The sequence below is a fragment of the Thermobia domestica genome, chromosome 7 (genome assembly GCF_964235325.1).
Source record: "Thermobia domestica chromosome 7, izTheDome1.hap1.1, whole genome shotgun sequence".
Lineage (NCBI taxonomy): Eukaryota > Metazoa > Arthropoda > Insecta > Zygentoma > Lepismatidae > Thermobia > Thermobia domestica.
In genome coordinates, this window is record NC_137460.1 from 108,606,176 (window position 1) to 108,629,659 (window position 23,484).

General features: G+C 36.7%; 1 protein-coding gene and 2 non-coding genes across 3 annotated transcripts in view; 1 reads left to right on the plus strand and 2 right to left on the minus strand.

Moving 5' to 3' along the window:
- Positions 1-23,484, plus strand: part of LOC145690325 (uncharacterized) — a 226,234-nt gene that overhangs the window by 107,893 nt on the left and 94,857 nt on the right. The window lies entirely within an intron of this gene.
- TRNAS-AGA (transfer RNA serine (anticodon AGA)) lies at positions 12,329-12,410 on the minus strand. The gene has a single exon. It is a non-coding gene; the product is annotated as a tRNA-Ser (tRNA).
- Positions 16,010-16,091, minus strand: TRNAS-AGA (transfer RNA serine (anticodon AGA)). Its single transcript has one exon. It is a non-coding gene; the product is annotated as a tRNA-Ser (tRNA).

Consider the following 23,484-nt stretch of genomic DNA (forward strand, 5'->3'; position numbering starts at 1 on the left):
ATACCTTTCTTACCTCAGCGCAAATGGACTCTCTTTTCCGACGTCAAGTGCAAGGGCAATAGATGAGAAGAACAGAGTAGAGCCTTGTGTAGCTGGCAGTCTATGTTTCCGGTGTAAGGCAAAGTTATTGTAACAATGTTTTCGAAACAAGACCAACGGAGCTGGATAAAAATTGAATGTAGCAGAGGCCGCAAAGTCTTCAAGAGGCTTACGGGGAATCTGCATTGCTCTATAGAACAGTGGCAAGGTGGATACGAGCCTTCAAAGAGGGACGCCAAAATGTGCAAGACATGCAATGGTTTGTTCTTCCCCATGTCAGTGAACTAGACGTGAATGCTGTTACCGCGTTACTGGACACTGATCGACGCAATACTACTTGCAAAGTGGCCCAAGATACAAGATAAGCGCATATATCTGTTCTGCTCATTCTGAAGGAACACTTAAGCATGAGAAAAATTGCATCATAATGAGTTCCGCATGAGCTGACGAAGACGTAGGAATGGCTATGATATGACGTTGCCCATACCCCCATGGAATGTTACAAGTGGAAGGGAGAGGCTTTCTTAAGCCATATTTTAAGCCAAACATGGGCTAAATCGTACGAGATACAATTGAAACGCCAATCAAACAAATGGCGTAATTATGGGCCAACACGAAAACCCGAAGTTTGTCAGAACCCCAGCAATGTGAAAGTTATGGTGATTCTTGTGTACGACTAGTATTGTGTAATCCCCCTCATCAGACCGTTAATGCACAGTATTTTTGTTTCTTTCTGGAATACAACTTGCGATCAGCCTTGAGAAAGAAACGACGACACTTTGTGTAGAACTCACTCATAATTTTGCTGGACAACGCTTGGGCGATTATAGCGGAAAGAGGGACTAAATTGTTCAAGAGCTGGGGGAAGTACCTTCACCCTATTCCCCAGATTTAGACCTTTGTGGTTTCGACTTGATTCCTAAAATGAAGGAACCTCTTCGTGACATTCGTTTCAGAACTGTTCAAGAGATTCTCCAAGCAGGTATCCAATCACTGGTAACGGGTTATACACAATGCTGGTGACTACGATCAAGGACTGCAAACCTTGGTAACACGTCTTTATTTTGTATAAGTTGTAAATAAATAGTTGTTACTTATTAAAGTTCCAACCCTCTTATGTCGATAATATTCAAACATGTTAAGTTACTTAAACGGATATGAGGTGCATATATTCGTCGTTAATTTGATTTTTCCCTGAAAAACCTAGGACATTAATATGTAATGTACGAATTTAACCGAACACAGCCGACCAGGATCAAGCTTGGCAAGGTACAGCATAAAGAGTGTGAAATATGGTGTTGTACGGGTTCATGGTTCCAGAGTTATATAGGCGATCAAATTTAAGTCATATTTTCGAGAGAAAAAGATCATACACTGAATTTCTCCGAATTGTATCAAACGTGGCACGATGGTAGACTTTCACCTGTATGAGGAAAAAGTATATTGAGCAGGCTTTTGGTTCGTAAGTTGTGAGCTGTCAAATTTTATGTAACGTTTTCGAAAACGAAGGAAAAAAATCAGCCGAACTAATTCGATCTTAAATAAACTTGGCATGGTGGTTAGACTTTGGTCTATTATTGTACAGTACAAGCGCGTAAAATATTTTGGTGTACAATCTTTTGGTTCCTAAGTTATGTACAGTTCTAAATCAATACATTTGGCATAATATAAACGTAATGAATACGCTTTAAATAGCAATTAAAGGTCAGTATTAGACACACACACACACAAAGAAAAAAATATCAATTGAAGAACGATCTTTACGACTCTACGTATTTCAGTCCTCAGAAAAAAATGCGAACTTTCTTCCCGTATGTGCCTGCTAAGGATGATTATGCCGAAATTTTTATGTGATTTTTGGAAGGAGGCTGGTCCCCATATCAGTCACTGGCATATGAAAAGAGATTCGGAATATTAATTCTGAGACATTTAATCTGACGCTCACTGGTATTTCCAGAAAAAAAAATGAATTTTCATAAAGATGTACTATCATATGCTTAGCCTCTTGTGTCTCCTAAGGCGGTGCGTTACTAAAATAACATTCCATATAAAAAAAATAAAAATAAAAATAAGAAAACATATCTACTACAATAACACCAAATTTCACATTAATTGAGCAAAACAAAAAATTGTTTCTTCTCGTACGTACCTGCTAAGGATATTCATGGTGAATTTTTAGCGCGATTTTTGAAAACGTATTGTAGCCCCATATCAATCACTGGCACATGCAAGGATCATCGGAGCATTAATTCTGTGACATTTGTGATTAATCTGATGCTTTCTGTAGTTTTCAAAATAAAATTTGTGATTTTGGTAACAGTCTACTCACCACCTTTTTACGTCCCTTGCCACCCAAAGGAGGAGAATTATAATAATAATAATAATAATAATAATAATAATAATAATAATAATAATAATAATAATAATAATAATAATAATAATAATAATAATAATAATAATAATAATAATAATGTTCGAGACAACTGTACTAACATTGCGGATGAGTGTTATTGCGTCTTTTAACAAATATACTCATTTGCCCCAAAATCATTATGAATAACATTGGAGAAAGCTGCATCCAAAATTTAAAATGGAATCTCCTATAAGGAAAATGAACTTTTGTGTTTACGCCCCCAAAAGAGAGACTAAACAGTGCTTTTTTCTTATTTACTTTTGAAATTTAAAAAATACAGACTTTTTCAATAAGAATGCCAAATTTCACATTAATAATATGAAATCTTCATCTGATATATATATTGCCCTTTTAGGTATCTCACCAACCATGTGCCCGAAGCACGTGACCCGCTTGCTACCCCCTAGTTGAGGCCCTGATAGTAATCATACAATGAGTTATTTATTTTATTTATTTCCCAAATATGTGTGCTTCATTATCATAAGGAAGGGTACTTCTGAGAATAACAAGTCGACAAATACTTGTCTGGGAAAAGCGTGTGAAACAATTTAGGAAAGATTTCGGAACTTTACACTAAACGAGACCAGACGAGAATTTTTGTGACGAAATACGAGGCGAGATACAGCTCTTCCAATAGGGGCAGATACACTTTCCGAAGCAAGGCATAAATTTCGGGACGACATTTTTTCGAAACGAAAGAGCCGCAATTCTTGTGTCGTGAGCAAGCCTATTGGTGAGTCTTTTCTGTCTCCCAACCAACTCCAACCAAATTATTTTGTTCAGGTTATTTATTTTTTACTATTTAAACGTATTTTTATTTTATTTTTGTGAAATCGATCAGTGCTTTTCAGGTCAGATTACATTAAATTCTTTAAGAGCGGAGGCAGAACAGAAAAAGATCTGAACGTGTTCGAATTGTGTAGTAGAATTGTGGTTGAAATAAAGGAAGTTATACAATAAATTTAACTTAATTCCTGATTCATGGATTTAATAATAATAATAATAATAATAATAATAATAATAATAATAATAATAATAATAATAATAATAATAATAATAATAATAATAATAATAATAATGAACATTTAAAAAAAGTTGCTCTGAAAAATTTTGTGGTCAGCACTCTGGATAGTTTAGTTGAGCTCCTTCGTGGCTAGGTGGATAGCGTACGCGCCTTTGGCGTGGGAGACCCGGGTTTGATCCCCGGCGGGAGCTCATGTGGTTCGGATTCCACGTTAATCAGTAGGTCCACGTCTCATATAGCCTCGCTGCTGAAAGGGACGCTCAACTAAAATCAACTCAACTCTGGATAGTTATTCGCAGAATGCAAAAGCTCTGATGTGGAAAAATATTGGGGGAGGGGTCAGTAAAGTTTTATCACACAATAGTGTACACTGATTTCTTCAAAAATAAATGTTACCAACAGGCCCGTAGCTAGCCCCAAAATGTAGAGGGACTGATCCAACCATATTACAGATCATTTACAAGCTTACCATGAAAATTTTAGGGGGACAGTAAAAATTTAGGGGTGGCCGGCCCCCCTAGACCCTCGTGGATACAGGTCTGATTTCCAATATTTCATGGACAGTGGTAAACCTGTAGGAAAAATATTTGGTAGAAATAAGAACATGAAAACGACACGGAAACATAGGGGGATTAGCCTTCTCGACGACAGTATTGGGGGAAAACTGAAAAGGGCCTGTGCCCCAGGTTTCAACGTCTATGACAGAGACCAATGATTTGTTTCTCTTACTTATCCTTTCTATTATGCTACAAGACAAAAGCACTGGTATAAAACTAAAAACAAATAAAATTTTATTAGTTTGTTTTCAAGATATCCGTATCAGTTACAATCTCTCCCTTTCTTTTTCATTACACATTTAAGGAAGCGATATAAAAATCTTTTTTTGATACTAAAGATTTCTTTCTATTTTCCAGTTCCTGTATTTTATTCTTTCTTTTTTTTACAATCCTCTGCAGCATTTCGTTGTTAAATGTAGCAGTATTTTCTCTGTCTTTTGTATTGGGTGTAGTAGAGCAAGCATCAAAATTCAGAAAGCGTCCAAACGACTAAAAAAAGATGGTCTTCTCCGCTGGCTGGAGACGAAGGAGCAAAGCGAATTCCTTCCTTCTTTCCGTATTCTTCTTATTTCTTTCTCTCCCAGATGGCGCTAGTGGTGTGAGAATCTCCGACACAAGGTACATCCTTCCGCCAACCACAAAAACTTCCTTCCTTCCTGATTGGCCGAGGGAAATCTTACGTGTCTTTGCCGAAAAAAAAAAAGAGAAGAAAAAACTTCAGAGTATAATGCTACACAAACACACACACACATAGCATCCCTAGCCCAGCCAAACATGGCGGTCGGTACTACGAGGTTTGAGGGTAGTGTGCAAAGCTCCCAATGTTTTCTCAACTTTCTGACTCTGTGATCCGCCCTCAATCAAAAGTGCCTTAAGTTTAAAACGAGGGGGTAATCAAGAAAACAATATCAGAGAGCACCCTGCCGTGCCGAAGCCGGCGGAAAGGGCTTTTAATGTTATTTAAACAATAATATATCACTCGAGCGATGTCAAGTGCTGAGACAAGGGGGATTTTCGTGTGAGGAGCGGAGGTATTAGGGAGCAGGCCGGGCGCCACAGGGTGCATCATCTGAAAGTCAAATGGGGGCTCATATAGAATCATTATTGCTGGCGAGGTCTCATATCATGGATTTGGAGCGTGTTGCCCGGGCGTTGCAATGGAAATTAGGATTCTCCGGTGGAAAAAAAAAAAAAAGTACTTTTTTTTTCGGGGTCAGTGTGATGATAGTTTCTCTCCTTTTCTGTTCTCAATGGACGTCAACTACAATACATGTTTGTCTCTCTGAATGGGAATCTCTCTTGCATCTCTCGCTCCTTTTTCATTGTCTGAATAATGTGTCCGTATGGAAAAATTATTACATATGTGTGGTGCGTGTTTGTGTGTGTGTGCGTGTATGTGTGGTGTCTGGCACTGCAGTAGAATAGCTTAAAATAACTTACTGTCACACTTTTCTTTCTTTCTTTTTTTATTTTTTATTTTTTTTTCAAATTAACGTAAGAACAAAGAACATTAGCAGAAGTTGTCTTCTGTTTTTCTGATTGCTTCACTCTTGATTATTTATTTCTGTCATCTTTACTTTCTTGAGTAACTTCGTTTGTTGTGATTATTGTTTGTTTGATTAATTCGTTTCTGTATTCGGTCATGATTTATTTATTTATTGTAAAATTACGCACCGTTTGCCAGCACCAAATCTGAAATAACATAGCGATTAAAACTAGATGATTTTATTATGATTAGCGATTGTAATAGACATTCTATTGAAACGACCATCATTAAAAACAATGTTGAACGGCGTTTAATTTTTTTAAACTATCTTCGATGTAATTTTGATAGGTTTAACCACTTCTCGGTTTGAACCCTCACCAGAAATTGATCTGGAGTTTCTCATACCAAAAGCAAGAAAGAAGATACTGCTAATAACAGAACTGTATTTATTTTTCCTAGTTATTTTTCCGGAAAGAACAACTAGAATAACATCCAAAATTTATTATGAAATAAGCAGAAATAATTGTTCTTCTTACAGAATCGGGTTAGAATTACTAAACAACTTATTATAGACATTATCTGTCTGTCTATCCATAGGTACACTCATGTCCAAAATGATTGTCGCATACCTATAACTGTCTTCTTGTAAGAATATAATTTGATGATTTTGCAGGGTACTTTTAATACCGATACTATGTGTATAATCGGGAAATATATATTTGTGGTAAATTTCATAAGAAAAGAACTATAAATACGAAAATTAGAGTGAGTAAAACAAAATGTTGCTAAATAGACAAGAAAGTTTTATTTTTGTTTTATTGTTATTATTTACTGCTCTCTTAACATGAAATTTTCCACTTACATGTCTTTGCCGATTATACACATAGACCCTACTAATATTATAAGAAATACCGAGCGAATTCGTTATCAAATTATATTCCTTCAACAACATATTATAGACATGCGACAATAATTTTGGACATGAGTACATTGATTTCGATTTGTCTATAAAATCTCGCTAGGCGTGCAGTTTGGAGCTGAATTTCCCTCAAAAAATCCCTTCCTGCATAAAATTCCCTGTGTCGAAAGATTAGGCAGAACGGGAATTCCCGTTCTGACTAAAAATAAAGTACTGAAGGACCTTTAGGCAGAATAGGCATGAATCCATTTTAACTCCACAAAAGTTTTTTTTTCAATTTTCTAGAAAACTACACACATGAATTTACTCTTAAACATGTTTTTTTTTTAATTATTATTTGATTTTCAGTTTAGCGTTCCTTGCAGCAACGGGGCTACATGAGACGTGGACCTAAAGCGTAACTAACATGGGATCCGAACCACATGAGCACCCGCCGGGAATCGAACCGGGGTATCCCACGACAAAGGCGTGTACGCTAATCGCTTAACACGAGGGAGCATGTTATATTGTTCAGCTCGACGTGGTCTACCGACTGATAGAGGTCTTATCTTTGAATAATAATAGTTAAACTGAAATCAAAAGTTAATATTATATAATAATTTTAATTTTTAATGTTAATTTAATATTAATGAGATACTATTATATCTCATTACCCATACCATGAGGCATCATGTTGTTGACTGCCGTCACAATGTAGAGTTTCATGAGAGTATTATTTCAGTATCGGATCTTACATTCACACCCAGTGGCGGATCTAGAAAGTAAAAACGGGGAGGGGGGTCAGCCAGAACCCAGACTATGATAGGAATATCATGAGCAAAACTTTGAAAGGAATAGTAATACATTGTAACAATTAGTTTTTACTTCTCGTCCAAAATAACAGAAAGCACATCTTTGTTATTACTACCAGTTCACGACACAACACATACTCATGATTCATTCAATAACTTATTCGTCAGTTGTCTGCGCTTACAAATTGATTTACAATTGTTTATAGGTCCTGCAGAAGTTTGCAACTTAATTTTCTTTTAATGGATATTATGGCAAGGTTGGCCAATAACATTGTGAACTTCAAATATTGTTTTGTACATCTTGCATAACAGAAAAACTGAACTGAAACTATATAATGTTTCAAAAATTTTGCAATAAAGAACTAAAGGCAACACTTATTATAAATCTTCAAAAAATATATAAATAATAGTTTCAATTATTTTTGTCACTCAAAAGTCTAGGGGGCATAACCCCCCGGGCTCGGGATAAGTCCAGCACTGTTCACGCCAGTTGTTTAGTTTCAACTAAATAAGATCTGTGGATCGGTATAGAACTATGTCTCGTCTTTGAACAATCCCCCCGCCCCCGTTAAATATAATAATATTGTAGAGTTATTTGCAATGAATGACTTGCTTTTTATTTTATAACATATGACGTTGTTAGCATAGAGCATTAATTTTTAGGTTTACGAAGAGGTTTTTCCCGAATCATTCTCTCAAATCATTTTGTTGAATTCGATTATATCTATCAGTTTATCAGTTACCAAAATAATGTAAACGCCTTAATAACTTGCCTGACTAATACGACATAGCCAATAACACTCCGTTATTGAAGCATGCGTATAATTCGTACATCGTTTTCAGGGAAATAGTGGACCTTTCTTTATAAAATGCACCGCTTAGTTGCGTGATTGTCGCATCTCTCTAAAATAGACCATAGATGATTTAATGTTTAACTCCGGAGACTTAGCGGATACGGAAGATGTTGGACTTCATCCTAATGTTCCACAAGAAACGAATGAGTGAAATGAATTCAAGGAGATTATGTGCCAATGGAGTTACTATAGAGAAAAAAATGAGTCATCCCTTCCTCCTAAATCTATCCAATTTATTCGTAATTAATTGATTTACTCCTAGTTCTTATCTTTGTTTGAACTATCAATCATTTTAGGACTCACGAGCAGGGCTGGATTACTGGAGGGGCTTAGGGGAGCTATAGCCCCGGGCCTCCACTTGGACTAAGGCCTACACTCTGATCAAAATCTCAACTATAATAACTATCTAAAAAGAATAATGAAGATACAATCATCACAAAATCAAATATGACCAAAAATATGAAATATATTCCTATAACTTTTCTACTGTACTTTCACAAAAATGTATTAAGTGAAGTCAGCAGAGGCCACATATTTTTTTTTTTTCTAACCTCGGGCCTCCAGATGTGTTAATCCAGCCCTGCTCACGAGTACCCACAACATTGCCAAATCTTCAGATTTGTACTTTTCAAGATCCGCTAATCGGCTGACAAGTTTCGAACGAAATACAATTTAGGTTGTAAAGACGATATTTTGAAACTGTCTAAATACTATTGCTCACTTGTATAAATAATACCGTATCTAAAACTTCATTGCCTTTAGTCCGAAAAACTGAAGAGTTACTTCCGAAAATAAAATTATATATACGTACAGTTATTCAGTTTTTAAGAAGTTTCCTGTAGATGTCTATCTCAAATTATAAGGATAACATTTCCTTCAAGACCTATTGGTCAAAATCACTCATATCAGTTGCGAATCTAGAAACCAAACGTTATTATTATTATTATCATCGAAAGACGAAGTTGCACAGAAATGTTTTATAAGGCTACTATGTTATAAAATGAAAAAAGGATAATTATTCACATGACTCTGAATATTGATTGACATTTTAGGGACTTCAATCCCTATCCAAATGGAAAAAATGTATTGATAAATTCTTTATTCAGATGGAATTCGGTACCAAATATAGTAGCAAATATTGCTTAGAAAACATAGGAACAAGAGTGCTGATTTATAGTGTTAGGAATCGATCGACATTGATAACATTAAATTCAAAACGCGAAATACTAAGAAGTGTCACAATGTTTTACAATTTAAAACGAGCATATGTTAAGAGAGATGACGGAGCAATTCTTCAAAAAATTAAACTGTTTTAACTTTATGACGAGGCTTCTAGCTGCCAATCTTGATTTTATTGTTATTGTGTAGTTTAGTGTATTTTTATATTATAATCGTTTATTCAAAGAACCAATCTATTATGTTAAAATATGACAATAAGTGACCAAGATTTTTGCATGCTAGATGTGCAATTTTAAGTAAGGTTAACACGTTCTTTTAAATGGTAGTTAAACGATACTTTAATTTGCATATTTCTGTTAATTGTTTATTAGGAAATTGATTTTTTTAATTTTTGTTTTATATATTAGTTTGAACGTTATAATTATACTACAGGGTGACCCAAAAGTAGGTATACAGTCCCGTACTGATCAACTCATTGCTTTTTATATCATTTGTTATTATTATCTATCAGGTAGACTTAGTTTCTTTTTATTCGTTCTTAATGTCTTTTTGCTGATATCTTAAGCTCGGAACAGCCGAAGCTAAAAAAAAAAAAAAAAAAAAAAAAAAACCTTAAGGGAGAATGTTATACTTGATCAATGCAGGGGTGTATACCTACTTTTGGGCCACCCTGTATATTAACCTTCTGACAAAGGCCTCAACCTGCTACTATTCATTCTATATTATACATTTTATGGTCTATTTAAAACGATTATACTGTAATGGTTTTAAAATAGTGCTATATTTTTGCCTATAGGCCTAAGCTGTTCATAGCACTGTATTTATGTACAGATTAGACAAAGAACAGACACAAATTGAAAATTTGATACACTATGGCAAAAGTTATAGTACTTACTTATTGTCAGAAGAACGTGTGGAAACGGTATCTTCAGACAGATAGTCAGTTCTCTGAGACAAAGGTTTACTCAATTCTTGTCGTTTTGTACGTTTCCGTTTAGCACGACCAGGGGAACTGGATGGACTTCTTACACTTTCTCGTTGAGAGGAATACTCCTACACTTGATCATCTGTGGAATATTTAGAGCAGGGAAAGATAGAGATGAAACACTAAGATTTCGCAAGGGTGGTTGAATGGGGCTTACACTGGCATCGGTAATCATAGTACTGGAATCATCAGCTGAAGAAGAGGGGAGAGATTCGCCCACATTGGAAGCAATTTCCATTGGGGGGACAGTTGAGTTGGGAGGTTGGTGCAGTGAATCTGGGAGCTCAGTTGATTGTACATTCAGAGACTGGCGGCCGTCAGTATCATTACGAGGATCACTACGAAAGTTTTGAGATGTGAAATAACTTACATACTTAAAATCAATTTAATACTTACATTTTCTCAAATCATTCATCATTACACTATACACACTTTTGCATCCTCGAAAACCACTTTTGGAAGCAGTGTTGCCAGTCTTTTTCTTCAAGTGTTGAAAGTTCATTCTCGTAAGCCACTACAGCTTCTTCAGGGCTGCAAAATCTCTTCCCACGCATGTGATCTTTGATCCTGGGGAACAGAAAACAATCACACGGGGCCAGGTCAGGGCTATACGGCGGATGAGTCATAAGTTTGACCTCCGTAGATTCTAAAAACTGAATTGTGATGTTGGCCGTGTGTGCGAACGCGTTGTCATCATGAAGCAGGATTCCACGCAATCCAGTTCTTGGGCGCCGTTCCCAAAGCTTCTGGAACACTTTTGTTAGGCAAACAGTGGTGTACCACTGAGCAGTAACAGTCCTTTGTTCTTCACATGGAGCAGTTGCAACATGACCAGATTTGGAGAAGAAAGTTGCGACCATCTTCTTCCCCACACTTTGAGATCGCTTCACTTTCGTGGGTGGATTTTCGTCTGGAAAGATCCAAACTGTAGACTGGCGTTTATTTTCAGGGTCAAATTGATAGATCCAAGTCTCATTACCAGTAACAATGTCAGAGACGAGTCGAGAATCGCCTCCATCAAATTTTTCAAGTATTTCTTCACACCATTCCACACGCATGCGCTTCTGCTGTTCAGTCAAAGTGTGAGGCACCCAAAGAGATGAAACCTTCCTGAGCCGAAGATGATCATGAAGAATTTTTGTTACTGCTGGCGATCAAATGTTCTCTGTAGATTCAATGTCCTTGAAAGTTGTTCGAGGAATTTCTCGAATCATTTGTTCCACAGCGGGAACGTTTTCATCTGACACAGCTGTTGCCAGACGTCCAGCTCTCTCTTCATCTTTAAGTGATGTGCGGCCTCTTCTGAATCCACCAAACCACCGAAAAATTTAGTGCCAGTTCGAACAGGGTAGAAATGTTCAGCGGAATAAAGTTCATCCTGTATACTGTAGGTATGGACATTAAGGATTTTTCAAGGACATCTTTGATATCATTATGTGTCAACTCCAAAGGAGTAACATGCAGATTCCTCTTAAAATACTAACATCTGCCCAAGTCACTTTTACATCATATGAACTTTGGCCGGGAATCACTAAACTTTGCAACACCATTTGTATCACGAAGAATTTCCTCAGATAACTGTAAAGAGACAAGTTTGATATATATATATATATATATATATATATATATATATATATATATATATATATATATATATATATATATATATAAAACATACTTACGATACATACCGGTATCTATCACAATACTCAATACTTGATCAATAGTAAACGAGAAGGTATTCTGCAATCACTCATGAATCACGAGAGACATAGGCAGCTGAGAGACAGGGCCGAAATCAAACTTTAGTGTGTTTACTCCTTTAAGATTTTACATTTTCAAATGCAGCACAGTATTCAACAAGAAGAAAACATTTTTTTAAAAAGACTGGGAAGTGAGTCAATCGCAGAGAGCGCGCAGCACACGTCCACACACTCCAGCAACCAAACACATTATACTCGACCACGACTGCAATAAGCAAAAGCGTAACTCAGCTGTTTTTTGTTCCACTGTAATGTTTCATGTGGTTTTTCAATATTAATAACGGTATGAAATAATAATAATAATATTAAAAGGTACAAAGCAGTCGGTGGGATTCGAACCTACGCTCCCAGAGGAAATCTGATTTCTAGTCAGACGCCTTAACCACTCGGCCACGACTACCATAGACAACGCTATAACTGTGCTCCTTATTGTGGCACTATAGTTTTTCATGTGGATTTTCAATATTAAACACGAAATGGAATAATAATATTAAAAGATACAACGCAGTCGGTAGGATTCGAACCTACGCTCCCAGAGGGAATCTGATTTCGAGTCAGACGCCTTAACCACTTTTTTTTTTAAGATAATTTATTGTAACTCAAGAATCAATTACATTGAAGTGGTTATGCTTTTGTAACAAAAAAAAAAGAAGTTACGAGAACAATGAGTTGGCTATAAAATTTGCAAATAGTTTATTACGTACATCCTTTGCTAATTTGGAGTATTCTTTTTGTAAATACTGTACATAGAAGGCTCCCCCTGCTTCTAAGTTGGAATTAAAAATATATTTGACGGTCGTTCCTATATACCAATTGACACTATGTTGTTTACAAACGGGATAAAAACGATATTCAGGTCTTAAAACTATGCTAATATTTATATTGCGTTCCGAACTACGAGTAAGAATGGCTAAAAAGTGACGTAACTGAGACCAGATTTTTGTGGATTCCAGACATGTCGTGATTCTATGAATCAACGTATCTATATTGTTACATCTATTGCAAAGAGCATCAGGACTAAAACCATATTTGTTTCTCTTTTCTTTAGTATCAATAACATTATGAACAATCATAAACCAGATAGATTTGCTGGCAACACTCAAGGTCGAGTCATTAATATTGGCCCAAATATTGGACCAATTACACAAGCACTCATCTAACACAATTTTAGGTGGGACATATAATCTAGTCATTTTAAAAACATACAGCTTTTTACTACTTAAAGTTTTAAAATCAAAAAGCTGAGACAAATATATATAATCACACAAAACAGTTTCCAAGTACTTACAGCTTTGAGAGAGCCATATACAGGGGTAGACTCCTGTCTGTTCGTTCTAATACGTAAGTGAGCAGTTGTTGTGTTACACTATTAGCTTCGTCTGTGTACAAGGTCATTGAGCGAGTAACATACAAACTTGCAGCTTTTTCTTGCACATTGACCAGACCGATGCCACCTTGTGAATGTAAACAACACATTACATCATATTTAACACGAAAGACCTGATGTTTCCATAGAAACCAACCACATAAACTTTGAATTTGTTTTCCTATGAGTTGAGGCATAGGTAATACATTTGCCAAATACCAGATTTTGCTTAAGAGATAAACATTTATAAATTTAGCTCTGGAATATAAACATAGATTTCTGGATTGATTTACATAACCTGAATGACGCAGTGTGTTTACAATATTCGTATAGTTATGATCAATAGTGTGCATTATGTTTGAATAAAAGGTAATTCCTAAAATTTTGATACTGTCGGCCTGAGGGACGGTATCTATATCATTAAAATCAATACTATTGTTTATGTTTAACATATGTGATTTACAAACATTTAATCTAGCCCCAGATGCTACCTCATATTTACGAACACATTCCATCATGAGAGAATAATCTAGTTTAGAAGAGACAAAAACTGTTACATCATCTGCATAACTAGCCACCTTTATAGCAGGGGTAATAATATTTAGACCAGTTAGGCGGTCATTCATAGCATATAACAGGGGAGCAAGGCTAATAGCAAAACTCAACATTGAAAGGGGATCACCTTGTCTTATTGAACGTTTGATGGGAATGTTGTTGGATAGGTGACCGTTAACATTTAACTTCGTATGAGCGTCTTTATAAAAATATTTCATCCATGTAACAAATTGTTCATTAAAACCGAATTTTCTGAAAACAGACCGTAAGTACGAGTGTTCAATATTATCAAAGGCATTTTTAAAGTCTAAATTTATCAGAACCGCTTTAAGAGCGCAATCATTACAAATAGTAATACTATCTCGAATAGTTAATAAAAGGTGATAGATGGTTTTCTGTTTAACAGCCACATATTGCAAATTTTGTAATAACTTATCCATGTAGTCCTGTAGTCTGTTTTTAATACATCTACTAAAAATTTTGATATCTGTATTAAGAAGGGATATAGGTCTATAATGGCTAACATTAGATGGCTGAACAGTTTTAGGGATAAAGACCGTGACGGCTGTATTAGGGCGCTTGATAGTCTCTGAAGCAAAGAACCATTCATTTACAATCAATGTTAGTGTATCGCCCATTATATCCCAAAATTTAACATATAAACGGCCAGAGATAGAGTCGGGGCCAGGCGATTTTCCTTTTTTTGCAGCATTTACAGCTTTTTGTACTTCATTTTTAGTAAACGGAGCACATAAAATTTGATTGTCTTCATCATTTAGCACTGCAGGCACACTGTCAAGTAATTTATTTTCGCAGCCGGTACCAGCAGCGACCCCAAATAACTGGTAGTAATAATCATACAGGGTGTTACGAATATTGTCCTGAGTAGTTTGAATAGAGCCTTGAGCATCTGTGAGTGACGTGATAAGTTTCCTCCGTCCACGTTTGGCTTCTGTTAACACATGTGTAAGAGAGCATTGTTCTTCTTCCGGAAACCCTGGAACTTTACTACGTAACCTAATCCCTTCCATTTTCTGTTTATGGAATTGTAATAATTTGGCTTTAGTAGGCAAATTAGCAAAGTAGGCAAAGTAGGCAAATTAGCAGGTTTAACCACATTAATTTCTGGGGTTGGCGAACCCCGAGAGCGTTCCTTATCACTTTCAGTATGTTCTATGGTTGTTGTTGAAACTAAGGCCCGTTTTTTACGCTGAAAACATTGATCTTGTAAATGATCTCTAGATTGGCAGTAATAACAAGTACGGTCCTGACCGAAATAAGTTACTAGGAACTTCTGGTTACGAATATCCAGGAAGGACGGTATAGGTTTAAACAAATACATAGTCACGATCTTTCGTCCAGATCTAACTTTATAAATATGAGTATCGTCATAAATTTCGTCTTTTATACTTTTACACTCTCCATAGATAGACAAGGCACGCGTGACATCATTATCACTATATTCCGTCGGAATGGCATGTATTCGCACATAGGTTAAAGGTCGATCAGCTAATTCTAAAGTTACTGGGTATGTTCCACTATCATCTTGAAATTTAACACTATCACCATGATCTCTTAACAATTTGTCACACAACAAGTCAGACAATAACTTAATATACACACATTTACGATAAATATCCAACTCAATACTTAGTATTTGTTCTTCCTTTAACTTAAACGTATTTTGAATAAACTCATGGATTTTTATTGTGGACGGACGGTTAGGAATCGCACGAAATCCTAATTTTAATGTATTGACACGTTTGATAGACATTTTATAATTCTAAATAAACTCACTAGTTACCACTAAACTGAAATATATTAGAATCAAGTCACCGTAAATTCCAACCAAACACAAAGTACACTGGGCGCATTCAATGCCTCTCGCACGATACGACACTGGACGGACGACCAGTGAAAGACGTGTTACCTCTTGGGCAGCTAACACGCGAGTGTACCACTCGGCCAGGACTGCCATAGATAGCATTCTAACTGTGCTCTTTATTGTGACACTGTAGTTTTTCATGTGGATTTTCAATATTAAACACAAAATGGAATAATAATATTAAAATATACAACGCAGTCGGTAGGATTCGTACCTACGCTCCCAGAGGGAATCTGATTTCTAGTCAGACGCCTTAACCACTCGGCCACGACTGCCATAGACAACAGCATAACTGTGCTCTTTATTGTGGCAGTGTAGTTTTTCATGTGGATTTTGCTCTGAGTTGCAGTTGTGCAGCTGAGTTGCAGTTGTTCTGCTGTGCGAAGTGAAGCTTTTTTTTTGTGTCATTATTAACTGTTTTTGTGTGGATCCTTAGTGACAGTTTTTGTGTTTTCTTTTTCTGGTTTGTAACTGAGGATATCTTTTGAATATGTCTATACATCGAGTGAATACATTGAAATTTGGTTTCGGGGCGGGTAGCCAGCGGCCTACCTGTTTGACAATTCATGAATGGTTATATGATCGTTTTGCCTTTGCTGTTGAACATGGTTCTCAGTCTTGAAATGGATATTTAGCACAAGTGTATGTTCCTCAAACTTTCGTCTCTTGCGTTATGTGAACAAGTTTTGAATGACACTAATAGCTTAGTTCAATTTGCTGATTCCTCAGGCACATACGATATACGGATTTTTTGGGCTGATACTCAAGTTATTACTGTGCGCTTACATGTAATTCCTATGGAGCTCTCACATGACGCAATTAAGGATGTTATGAGTCAGTTTGGTACTATTTATAATATTCATGATGGACTATATTCTAGTGACCATGTTTACCAAATTCAAACTGGGAGGAAATTATTACGAGTGGAATTAAAGAAATCGATTCCATCATTCGTACTGATTCAGCAGCACCGTTACTGGGTCACTTATCCTGGACAGGAGAAAACTTGTATACGCTGTCACAGTACCCAGCATTTACTTTCGAATTGTCCCCAACGTCCCAATAACGCACCTCGCAGTTCTACTAGTTATGCGGGTAAAGTGGTCCCTTCTACTTCTAGTTTGGATGCTACAGTGAATTCTTTTGTTCCTCAATTCTCCAGCTTACCAGTGACGTCTCAGGTTCGGGTTCCCAACCTATCGCTTTCTGAGGCACCTCAATCCCATCAGATATCCATGGATATTACTGTTCCTCAATCAACAGAGAATCTGCATGAGCCACATGCATCTCATCTTCAGGATAGCGACTATCTCCCTATCTCCTCTATTGCCGTCACTCCTGATGCCTCTTCAGCTACGTTTGTTGCAAAGAACAGCTTGTCAACATCTGTCGATGATTGTCCACCGATAGTCTCCTCACCCTTGTCATCTTTGGTCGTCATTGATTCTCCGAATACATGTGTTAAACCAGCTTCAACTCCCGAAGTCCAATTGGCCACTGCGATTTCTTCTGCTCCAACAAACACAGGAATACCGACCAGTGATTGTGAGTTCAGTGCACGAACTCTCGCTTCTGTGAATGCTTTGCCAGTTTCTACCAGCTCTATGGCGCCGGCGGTCCCCGTGGGTTCCTGCGTGCTTGGATCTGGCAACACAGAGTGTGTGGATGACGATAAAGATTTGTCACTTTCCACTGTTGCTACTGTTCCTTCTTCTCTCGTTGTGGATTCTCAAATTGTGTGTCCTAGTGTAAATTCTCCTACTTCTGCTTCTGATACTGGTGAACGGTCTGGAATTAAACGTTCGAGGCGCCAAGACCTCAGTGACAAACTGTTCAAGAAAAATAAAGAGACTCACCTTTTTCCTGACGGTGACACTCCAATTGTCACTGCTGCTGTTGACTCTCAACCAGATGCTTCCTGACAGAATCAACTTTAATCCTGCAATGTAACTGTATAGGTAATCATGTTTTCTTTTGACACATGCGTCTTGATAATTATGTTTGATTTTTTTGTGTGTATAATAGTATTGGTGCTTAGTGCGAGTTGTGAGAAACGTGTTATTGTTTGCCTCCTTTTCTTTTTCTTTTTTTTATCTTTGCTCCGCCCTGTTTGTAGTGCCTATTTGACAGTTTTGTGATTTAAGCGTGCCTGACATGCACACTTCTCATTTTTATGTATGATTCTTTCTTTTTTCAATGACCTTGAAGATTGCCACTATTAATATTAATAATTTACATAGTAATACCAAGCTATTCTCGCTACGTGACTTTTTACAACAAGCACATTTTGATATAGCATTATTGCAAGAAGTTGAATTGCAAGTGTTAGATCCTGGTCCTAATTTTACTATTTACAAGAATTTTACTGTCACTGGCACTGGAACAGCATTTGCTGCTCAACATCATATTCATTTCTCCCCCGTATTACTCCACCCAACTGGCCGTATTATCAGTGGTCGGCTCGGTAATATTCACCTTCTGAATTTATATTCTGCGTTGTATTTTTAATATTATTATTATTCCATACCCTTCTTACTATTGAAAACCACATCAAATACTACAGTGGAACAATAAATCACTTCACTTTGTTTATCGCAGTCGTGGACGAGTATACTATATTTGGCTGTTGAAGTGTATGGACGTGTCTTCGCCCTGTGCTACAAGCCTTGACGTATTTTCCTTCAGCGTTGCTTTCCTCAGCAATCTAGTTTGTTGTTTGTTTTTTTCCGCTTGTTTTTTTCTGTTTTCGTGACTGACTTAGTTGACTACACCATGTCGTTGAAAATGCTAAATACCTTAAAATACGATTTTGGTGGTGTTTCGGAGCGACCAAGAACCTTGACTTTCCATCAGTGGCTCTGTGTTAATTTCCGATTTTCTGATTATGATGTATTAAGCATAGAAATGGACGTTTATCGTAAAATGTTGTATGTGAAACTTCGTATGGGAGACCTATGTGAAAATGTTTTACGTGCTTCTGGTGGAACTGTGTATTATACTGATACAAATGGAAAACATGAAATCCAAGTTTCGTGAGCTGATGTTCAAGTTGTTACTATTAAGTTGTTATGTACTCCAATGGAACTTGCAGTCAGACATTAGAAAAGTTCTTAGTGAATATAGTGTCATATGTAACATTTCTGATGAACTGTATTCTGTCGAACATGTTTATTCAATCCGAAGGGCATAAGCTAATACGTATGAAAGTTTAAAAAACTTCTGTCTTTTGTAGTTATTCAAGGGCAAAAGTTTTGTGTAAAATACCCTAATCTGATACGGACATGTCTCAGGTGCAATGGGGCACATATATATTCGAATTGCCTCTTCAAATTCCCAGTGATCCTAACAGTTATACTGAAAAAGTGTCTCCTATAATTAAACACAGCGACCCTTCAGCTACTCTTATGCCTAAATTTGATAGTATGCCAGTTCCTTCTAGCAATAGAAATAAGGCATCAAATATAGTTTCGTGCCCACCTGACCCCAGTATACCTACTTTTGACGAAAATAATTTTCCAGCAGTATCAAGTAATGTAACTATTGTGTGTGTACCAAACAATACGAATCCTCTTTCGTCAGGAGTTCAAATAAATACATCTAGTGGTATTTTTACTGAGAAGCCAGTTGACTGTAATCATGATCCTCGGCTACCGTTGTCTCCAATACAACAGATACACATTTCAACGGAAGTCCCTCCATCTCATTCTGCACATGACATGGAGAATATACCTAGTGAGCGAGAAGTTTCTTCTGGTAAGTTAAATTCTACAGAGAGTGATGGTCAGGTTTGCAATTTCCCTGGTTCCCAAGAGCAGGATGGCTTGCCTGATAACAATGTAACTGATCACACCATATCTTCTCAGTCTAGTGACATACAGGTTGACTCTCCTATCACTAACTTTAGTGAAATTACCGAAGAAACTCGTACTTGTTCCAAATGTACCAAAAGGAACGAATTAAGTCAAAAGCTGTTCAAAAAATCTGAAACTGATGCAAATATGTCTAGCATGTCTACAAGATACATGTCTAGCATGTCTGTTATGTTGTAATTCTTTCCTTTGTAAGTTATATTTTTAATGGGTTAAGTTACTCTATGTTCAACTATGTTAGTTTCTTTTTTATTAATTAGGTCAGGTTTACTTTATGCTGTTTAAATGTTCTACGGTTTGCCGAATTAATTTCTTCGTTAGTTGCTATGCTGTTTTTGCTGTTTTCCTTCAAGAAATTTATATTTTATTGGTCGTTGTGTGTATTTGCCAATGTGATGTTGTTTAAAATAGCTACAATTAACATTAACAATTTACAAAGCCCCATCAAGCAATCTGCACTCTTTGATTTTCTACAAAGTGAAGGAATTGATGTTGCTTTTTTCCAAGAAGTTGGTATTGCGGACCTGAATCTAAGTCCATCATACATAGTCGAAAATAACTTTAACAATAGTGGCACAGATACAGCAATTGCTTTCAAGCATTCTACACGTTTTTCTTCTCCTATGTGTCATCCGTCTGGTTGCATATTAAATTTTAAACCAGGGAATATCAATACAGTCAACGTTTATTCTCCGAGTGGCTGACATGCTCAAACTGATCGAAATTCCTTCTTTTCCCAGGATGTAGCTCTTACACTAGGACCCAATGTTGATCGATTAATTATGGCAGGGGATTATAATTGCGTTTTAAGGCCTGAAGATGAAGCCCCAGGCTTTAATTTCAGTCATGCTCTCCAGGAATTAGTGACTGGATTTCATTTACAAGATACATGATATGTCTGAAGCCACAAGCACATGATTATACTTACTTATCATACCAAAGTGCATCACGCCTTTACCGTATATATGTCTCCCCACCAATGGTGCCCTGTATTAAACAAGTTCAAATTGTTCACACATCCTTTTCTGATCACTCTGCTTGTATTGTAAGGTTTTCTTTAAATAATCTAAATGTTGAACTAGGTAGAGGTTACTGGCAATTAAATGCATAGTTATTGGAAGACGAACACTTTTGTGCTGAGTTTCAATTGAAATGACAATACTGGCTTAGGCAGAGGAAATATTTTCCCACTATTACTGGATGGTGGTATATTTACTTCAAACCATGATTTGCGACTTTCTACCGTTGGTATTCCTCTGAAAAGTCTCGAGATCTTCGCAAATTGCTTTACTTTTATACCAGATGCTTAAGAGAAGCTCGATGAGCTGCATTTCTGACTTGTCCATATTACCTTAGGTTGAACGTTATCAGGCATTGCTTCTAAATTTGAATCGCCGACGTGTAGCTGAAATCAAGATTAGAAACAAGACCCCCTTAGTAGATGCTGATGTAAAACTATCACCAGTGGCGTATTTACGATTTTGTTTCGGGGGGCTTTGCTAACTTTGGGGGGGGGGGAGCTTTGCCTGAAAATGTAAAAATTCTGCAAGTATTTCATATACTTTACTATAGTAAGATTTCGGGGGGACTTAAGCCCGGAAGCCCCCCTAAATACGCCACTGACCATCACTATATCATGTACTTAGTAAGATGAAACGAGGTCAAGACAAATGGATTCATCACATCCGTGATTAGGAAGGACAACTTCATGAGGATATTGCCTCCATTAAAATGTATTTCTGTCGTATTACCACAACCTATATGGTCTTTCTGAAGTTAATAACATGCCTGAGGAATCTTTTAGTCCACTTTCTTGTGTTCTTGATGATACAGCACGACAATTTCTTGTGCACCCATTTACTATTGAAGATGTACAACATGCATTCATGACAGCTCCTAAAGGAAAATCTCTAGGACTAGATGGAATATCCGGAGAATGGTATGTTAATTTTCTGCCCTCATTGGTGAATTACTAACTTCTCTAGTTAACGAGTATTTCAGCGATAATCCACAGAAACTGTATCGCACTCCTGGTGTTACAGTTTTTATACCTAAACAAGCAAATCCTATAAATGTTAATCACTATCAACCAATAACTCTTCTCAATTGCGATTACAAATTGCTCGCTCGTTGTTTGAACAATAGATTCCTACCATTTACTGATATTCTTGCTGGACCATTTCAGTTTCCCCAAAAAGGTGAAAAAAATTTACCATGTGCTACAAACTCTGTGTGATGTTATTGCGAAAAAACAGTCAAAATACTAGTCATGCCTTGCTTGCCTTAGATTTCAACCAGGCATTTGATTGTGTAAATCACAATTTTTGTGCATTTGTTGCAACATATGGGAGTGGAAGACTTATTTATCCGTTAAATTCGAGTTTTGTATGATGCCGCACAGTCGAAACTAAAAGTCAATGGTTTCTGACCACTCCTATTGCTATAAAACGTACTGTCAGGCAAATGTCCACTAAGTATGACTCTAATTATAATTTCTATATGCTCTTTACTATACAGCACCAATCAACGTATACAAGGTCTTCACATCTGAACTGTTTCTGTCAAAGTGTGATGACGTAAATGTATTTCTGCGGGACCCACAGGATTTAGAACTAGTTGAAGATTGTGTTCAAAAGTACTGTGAATATTCAGGCGCACTTCTTAATCGCGTGAAAACTAAATTCATGCCGTTAGGGAATGGTTCTAGAAATTCATATGAACATTTTCTAACGATGTTGTCTGTTTTCAAAGTATTGGGCATTTACTTTTCCCGTCTACTTGCATGAGAGCATATCTAATATTTTTGAAGATGTTTTCTTGAGGGTCAGATCTGTTTTACATAGGCACCAATATCGCCAACTTTCATTGATATCTCGTGTGTATTCTGTGAACACATATGCCTTTTCCAAGTTGTGATATATGTCAAATTTTGCCTATGCCTAAACTTTATATTCAAAGCATCGGTAACTGTTTTTTGTGGGCAGGTATGATTTTTCGAATACGCTATCCAGCTACCTGTTAGCCATATCATACAGGAGGACTGAACTTGATACATGTTGAAAGTAAAATAAAAGCTTTATTCTACCACAGAGGATTCCAAAACATACAAGGTATTGGAGACCAACGCAACAGTACACTACTTTTATCTCTAGTCGATACCAATAATGAAACATTACTAATGTGTTTACCTCTCATTCCTCCTGACTTTTGGTATTTTACAGACGGTATGTGTACTTACTATTATTTGTCTCCCAGTGACACCGAACATTTTCCTACAAGTGTGAAACTTCTTTATATGTTGCTATTACAACAACAAAGCAGCCGCTGCATCGCATAACTTTCAAATTACCAAATGCGAATTGGACACAGTTGGAAGAACATTTCCTTCAATTTTCTATCAACCTCAGCTCGTTCGTTAAGGTACAGAGTTGTTAACAATATCATAGACACTAAGGCAAAAGGACATCATCTCTAGATTTCCGATGACAATCGATATGATATCTCTGAAAAAGTAGATACGTTGGAACATCGACTCACGTTTTGCAACAGATCAACACCAATTTAGAAAATCTCTTGTGACGTGATTCAATACCTGTGTAAGATCAGTTTTGACTGTGCTACTCTTCAAATGCTTATGTTACCTGATTTTAAGTATTTTCCGCAACAGAAACATCATTCTGTCATTTAGCTAAGTGCAAACACCATTGAATATATTCTGTCCCCTCGTTCTCCTCAAGCACGTCACAAGTACAAAGATTTCCTGTGTCTACAATATAGTAAATTTCACTCACCAAGGAAG